The sequence below is a fragment of the Amphiura filiformis genome, chromosome 2, assembly GCF_039555335.1.
Source record: "Amphiura filiformis chromosome 2, Afil_fr2py, whole genome shotgun sequence".
Lineage (NCBI taxonomy): Eukaryota > Metazoa > Echinodermata > Ophiuroidea > Amphilepidida > Amphiuridae > Amphiura > Amphiura filiformis.
In genome coordinates, this window is record NC_092629.1 from 74,321,408 (window position 1) to 74,327,922 (window position 6,515).

The window sequence follows — 6,515 nt, forward strand, 5'->3', positions numbered from 1 at the left end:
TTCCTGGCGACGGTGTACCTCTGCTGCACTGGTACTTTGCAGGTACTACTGCTGCTACTACCGAGTACCCCATCCCGTGGTAGCCGACGTTGGTACTACACCAAAGTACCAGCGTCGGCCACCATACTGTAGATACTCCAGTAGTTGAGTACCTATGTCGGTACTCCACCATGCGTCACCTCCGAGTCAACTGCGGTGTACCGAGTAGGTGACTTATAGGCACACCATAGTGTGGGTACTTCTAATAGTCCTTCCATGGAAGTACCTGCACAGTAGCCGCACCTACTGTGTACCCATGTGTCACCTACTGTGTACCTCATGTGTCACCTACTGTGTACCCCATGTGTGAAGTAGCAATGAAGGTACTCTTGTCGTGTTTTTGCATTCCTAATCGAATCGCCCAGCGATCACCGTGATGCGCGTACTCACTCATATTTGGCCGTGACGACGAGTTACGAAGAAACATCATCATTTTCTCAGTTTTAAACCAAAAAAGTCAAAATTTCCTGATGTTTATGTCTTCAAATGTTGTGCATGTAAAGATTTGCTGACTTAGATCATATTGGGCACACAGTAACTCTTGAATTGTAAAAGATTTTGGAAAGAAAGGTTCGCCAAATCACCGTAGATAACACACGCAATTTTCCTATTGGACTGTACGTGATGTGGGTTGCATACTCCGTGATTTTCCGTTGGTGTTTTTGGCATTTTTCGTCACAGTATAACCACTTCAGTTGTCTCGAATGTTCGGTAAGTAACTGAAGCCGATAACTTAAGTAAGCTGTATTTCAATTCATCACCAGTTTGATATTAAAAAACGTGCTAATTAATATTATTTATAATACCATGAATACGTGGTGCTTTGTTACTGTTAAACTGTATGTTGACAGATGTAAAATGCACATTATTGCCAGGCTAGCCTAGCCTATAAACATGATAAAAACTTTAAAGCATACTGTCACTGTGATTCGAGTCATCCCCGGGGAGTATTCTCTGTTCAGTGACAGTTTAAATGTGTATTAGGCGTAATTAAATATCTGGACATGCTAGACTAAATTAAATAATAAAAAAATGAGTGAGAGGCCTATCTATGCCGGATTTGTCGCCCTAAAAAAAGGGGACACGCCTGTGTTAATTAACATTAGCATGTGTTCCTAACGGACCAACCTGGGTAAACAAACAAACAAACAGGCCGGAGTGCCCATCTCTCTTTCAAGGATAGTCAGGCTCACATCACACACTATAGGTGGCGCTATTCGTCCATAGGGAAGTGGAATGTGCCTGTACGGTCCAAAAAAGGCTTTACTGTGGGGCTCAATGGAAAAAATTACTAAAAATTAATTTTGACAACCAAAACCTAAGTGATGTTGACTTATGTTGGTACTGGCATAATAATGGATTCATAAGCTATCACATAGTGCAATCTATGTTCCACCAAGTGGACGCTCGTTAAAGCGCAAAAGCAATTTGTGTGCAAATCAAGACCATCCAAAACAGCTTTCTTACAGTAAAGAATAGGAGGTCATCTGGGGTCACATACAGTAGTGTACATTGTACATGTGCCTACTGTCACAATTTCACACACACAATTTTGGACAATTTGGTGACACTATTTTGTCTGTAACTTCAAAAGTATATGCACTAGAAACATGATTGACCCCTTATTGTTTAGGTAATTTGATTCTCTTTCAAATGAAAAAACTTTCAGCTAAAAATATTGAACTTCAAAATTTTATGAACATACCTATCAAGGACAAGGTGATTGGGGCAGACTCCTTCCTTCATGTAATGTTGCTGGGGGAGGGTCAAAGTTTTAGGCCACTGTACGTGTGCCACCTTGTCCGTGCCCCTCACTACAGTGCCACCGTGGCCTAGCAGGGCGTATTAAAGACAATGCGAGACACAAATGATAGGCCTATATACGATGCAAGCATAAGAAATTGTGCAAAAAAATGAATATGATCGGGGCAAACTGAGAGGCCGTTATTAAATCTACTAAAACTTCAGTTCAGAATATAAATAAACACGTCATAGTCTGGCAAACAGGTGATAGGCCTACAGTATAAACATAGCCTACGATCTGTGCCTAACTTAGGCTAGGACTAGTCTAAAAGGGTCACCTTTTTGTATGATTTCTAGGCTATTACAGCAATTTTGGTTCACAATAGGCCTGTCAGTGACAATCAATGTATATGTGTGTAGTCTGGATCAAAGAAGATACACCTTGTGTAGAGGGCACATGCCTAGGGCAGCTAGGCTTGCACAGATTAGGCTGCGAATAGGAAGTTGAGGCCGGGCTTACTATTTTATTCAAATGACATGTCATTAAAAGATTGAAGGGTAAAAAACACTGAGGCCTAGGCTAATTGATAAATAATAGGGCGGGCTATTATATAAGGCTTAGGCCTATCTTAAATTTTTAAAGACTATTCAGGTCACGGGTCAGGTCAGTATTAAATTCTGAAAAGTTAGGCCTACTATCGGCTTGGCTAATAAAATAACAACATACCGGTAAAAATCATGTTTCTTGTACTTTCCTCATTCAATTAGGTCGGTGCCTTGAAGTGAACTGTTGCAGCAACTTAGCCACATGATAGTTGTGAGGAGAATGTGTCGATGCAACTAACGTCTACGTCTACAGAGTTTAGTCCAGAACGAACAGATTGTGTTCCATATAAAAGACCTGGTATGTGTAAGTTTTTTGATTTTAAGGCACATGCTAATATTTTGATTTCATGATGTGGTAGTGGTACAATCATAATTTCACTATTAAAAGACAATGATCCCTGCCATGTGACAAGGCACTAAACGATAATGTTCCACGTGACATGCCGAAATGACTTTTCCACTACTTTTGATGTGTGTATGTAGGGTCGCCATAAAACTAAATTTGTATTTACAATAAAACTCAAAATCTCTTGAATGTCCCTTTAATAATAATAAACAAACAAGTGCCCTTGGAATGCACAATTTACTAAAAGATGATTATGATCTCATGTGACTATATGAAAACGATCTTTCCTGAAAATCTTTAGAATCATAAAACTCAGAATCTCTGAATGTCCCATTAATGAAATAGTAATACAAATACTGAATCAAACAAACATCTTTAAACAGTCTTTGTGCACTTTCCATTTTAGACTTGTTTTAGTTTTTAGTATTAAAATGTCTTGTCTAAACTTGTCTTTAATTATGTTCTTTTTTCAGATGAAAATTTGCACATTGCACAGGAAGGAACTGGCCTAGATACAGCAACAAGCTAAAGACCAGAGAATAGGATGGATGATCGTCCCTACATGAAATATCTTCATTTGGCAATTGGATATTGTACCACAGTGAAACTGACCTATAGGGCACAGTTGCACAATATCAAGACATCAAGAACCCAACCCATCAGCTTTAATATCATACCTCAAAGAATAAGAAAAACTTTGGTGACAACAATGCATCTTGGTCAGAAAAGAATCAAAGGTTAAACAGGCGTCAAATTTCATATCTTGTTAAAAACCCCACCAAAGTATTCCTCTGATCATAATGAATCTGAAAAAGTATTGTTTGATCTATAAAAGCACTATGTTCTCTATTTTAATATAAACAAAAATTTCAAGGGTCACATTTTTGGCTCCATGGGGATAACATTTCAAACACTCTTTAAGATTTTCCTAAACAGTTACTCTAATTGTATGATTTTTGATACCAATTCAAATAATGAATAGTTTGCACCATCTAAGATGTTTCGGTACATGATGACATGATGAATACTTTGTAGGGCTTTTAACTTTTTTCTGAGTAAGGTGTATTTTTTCTACCAAAGTTTTTCTGATCCCTTAAAGTCTTAAAGAACTAAATTGCAAGCTCCAACGACAAATATCGCACAATGTTTGAAATTCATGCATCATTTATCTACAAAAGGGAAAACCATGACTGATAAAAAATTAAATTTAATGAAAAGAGTCATTGAAATATAAAGATGAATATTCAGACCAGGGGTCTTACTTAAATGGTGGTGTTCCTCAAGGCAATGTCATTGGTCCTGATTCATTCCACTGATGCCTCGGATAAGTATGTGGTTGATTTGACTGTTGGTGAGAACAGAGCCTATGATGGCACCAGCACAATACAAGCCCCAGTCTATGATGTTATATACACTTTGACTGATAAAAACAAATGGAGGCTGTCAGGTGTTGTTCAAGTCGTAGTTTCCAATCTATAGGCTTTGATTTGTTTGGGCTCCCCATATTAGCATTTATCTGACATTCCCATTTGAGAATAATTTCTTATTATCTTGTTTTATCTTTATATGTTAAAATGTTTTTACATATTTCTAGTGTGCAATTAAACATGTTTTTCAGTATTGCAATTAGTGTAAAAATCATGTAGGCTAATTCAGCCACTCGGCTGCAATATGAACCAATACATAATATTGAAATTATTATACTTAGTTCTCTGGGTTGATGAGATGTACACATTTTAATCTTTACCCAGAGCAGCCAGTACACAGAGCAGCGGCGCACATCGTTGAAAAAAAACCCACCTATAGCAAACAACTATAATCTGTATACCTTCCTCGAGTCAGTAATAATATTTAGGTATTGCTTTTTTATTGTATCTCTAAAAGGTAATGATGAGAAGTATACAAAAGTATAAATTTTCAGAAAGGAAATGATGCAAGGAATCCAACTAGCATAACAGATTCCTGAAAAAATTAATAGTTTTTGAGAAATTCTCAAAATTTTATTTCACTTTACTGACTCGAGGAAGGTATATGGACTATAGTACATCTGGTCGAGTTCGAACCGGCAACCTTCGTAATACTAGCATGATGCCTAACCAACTGAGCCACAGAGGCATGTTGCAGAATGGTTAGAGCGTCATTATGAAGGTCGCCGGTTCGAACCAGGCCAAATGCACTATTTTTTCAACGTTTATGTGTGCTGCCTGCTCTGAGTAAGGCTAAGGGCCTGTGCAATAATCATGAGCCCTGGGGAGCAAGAATTTTGGTTGGGAAGCTAAAAAGGGGCAAGTAATGTTTGGCAGAAAGGGTCCCGGACAAACGATTTTAGTTTAGACACACATTCATGAGGAACGCACTAAAAAGGCTTAGGAAAACAGGACGCGGTACGGAAACGTTATAAAAGATTTCTTTTGAAACTTTTGCACTATTGATGCGATCAAGCAAAGTCAGTCGGAAGTCTGCAACATTAAATTTTCAGTTTTGTATACGATAGTAAAAAGCATTCTATACAAAGCTGAATTTTGCAGAACACCCCATTGAAATTGAACATGCAGTTCCAAAGATATGACCAATTTAAGAGTTTCCAAAACAATAGGAAACAAAAGGAAATAGAACTGCTTTGTTTGGCTATATCTCAAAATCAATATTGCCGACTTCCGACTGATTTTGCTTGATCGCATCACAAATGGTTTCGCCTATCATGGTCGGTAGGCATCATCAGAATGATGTCTGTTGATCCTTCTGATGTTGTCTACAACCATGATAGGCAAAACGGTCAATAATGAGGAAATGTTTTGGTTTTGTTCAAAAGAAATCTTTTATGTTTAACAACAAATCTGATGAATCTACTTAGTGACGTACGGAAATATTTTTCTGTTCACCGCGCTCGCATTATGTATCTAGACCATAAAATTTTAAGGTTTGCAAATCGGGATTCCCAAAATTTGGCATATATGCGGGGGGGGGGGGCCAATATGTTTTGGCTGGTCAATGGAAGGGGGGGGGGCAATTTTTGGCACGCCCATTTTACCTCCGGGGCTCAATTACATGACAAAATGAGCCAAAATCATGGAAATTTCTGGTCATTTTAATATTTAATTCATGTGTATATCCTTTGTTCGTAATACTGTGGGGCTGGAGAATCTGGCACTTACCCGTCAAAATAATGACTGACCCCTTTATCGGCGATGATAAAAACACCATGTTCTACGGGCGGAAGGCCGTTGCAAACATATTCTAAAAAAAATTCAGCCAAAATGAGTAAAATTTAGCCCCAAAACGGCTGATTTTACATGCTTTTAGCCAAATTTAAAAAAAAATTCTCCAAAACGCAAATTCTGGGTCGGTCGCCCGGGCCCGTAGAACGGGGTTCTTTTTTCGTTGTCGTACGGAAGATTGAACAACTTAATCAACATCCAGGAAAACTTATAAGGACCCCCTCTGAGCCCTCTCCCACTGACTGTCGGTCTGTAAAATGTATAGTAGGCATAGACCCCATTAGGCCTACACCAAAATGAGTATAGAGGCCGAGATGCCACTTTTCAGGTTCTAGCCAGGTTTTTTGTGAGTCCAAATTCCCGGTTTTTTATTCATTTTCAGCCCGTTTTGGGGCTTTGTGGCCTGCATTCACATGCTTTTTCAGGTTTTTCTTACCAGTTTCAGGTTTTTTTGAGTGAAACTGAGTGGAATCTCTGTAGAGGTCAAAGATAAACAAATATTCCGGTGGAGTATAATTCTGGCCCGGTTTTTAATACTCGAACAATTGTGAGAATATTTTCAA

The 6,515-nt window shown here is 38.4% G+C and overlaps 1 long non-coding RNA gene across 1 annotated transcript; it reads left to right on the plus strand.

Moving 5' to 3' along the window:
* Positions 1-480: 480 nt before the first annotated feature.
* On the plus strand, positions 481-3,485 carry LOC140146605 (uncharacterized). The gene is made up of 3 exons (XR_011858269.1): positions 481-750; positions 2,551-2,686; positions 3,208-3,485. It is a non-coding gene; the product is annotated as an uncharacterized lncRNA (long non-coding RNA).
* Positions 3,486-6,515: the final 3,030 nt, after the last annotated feature.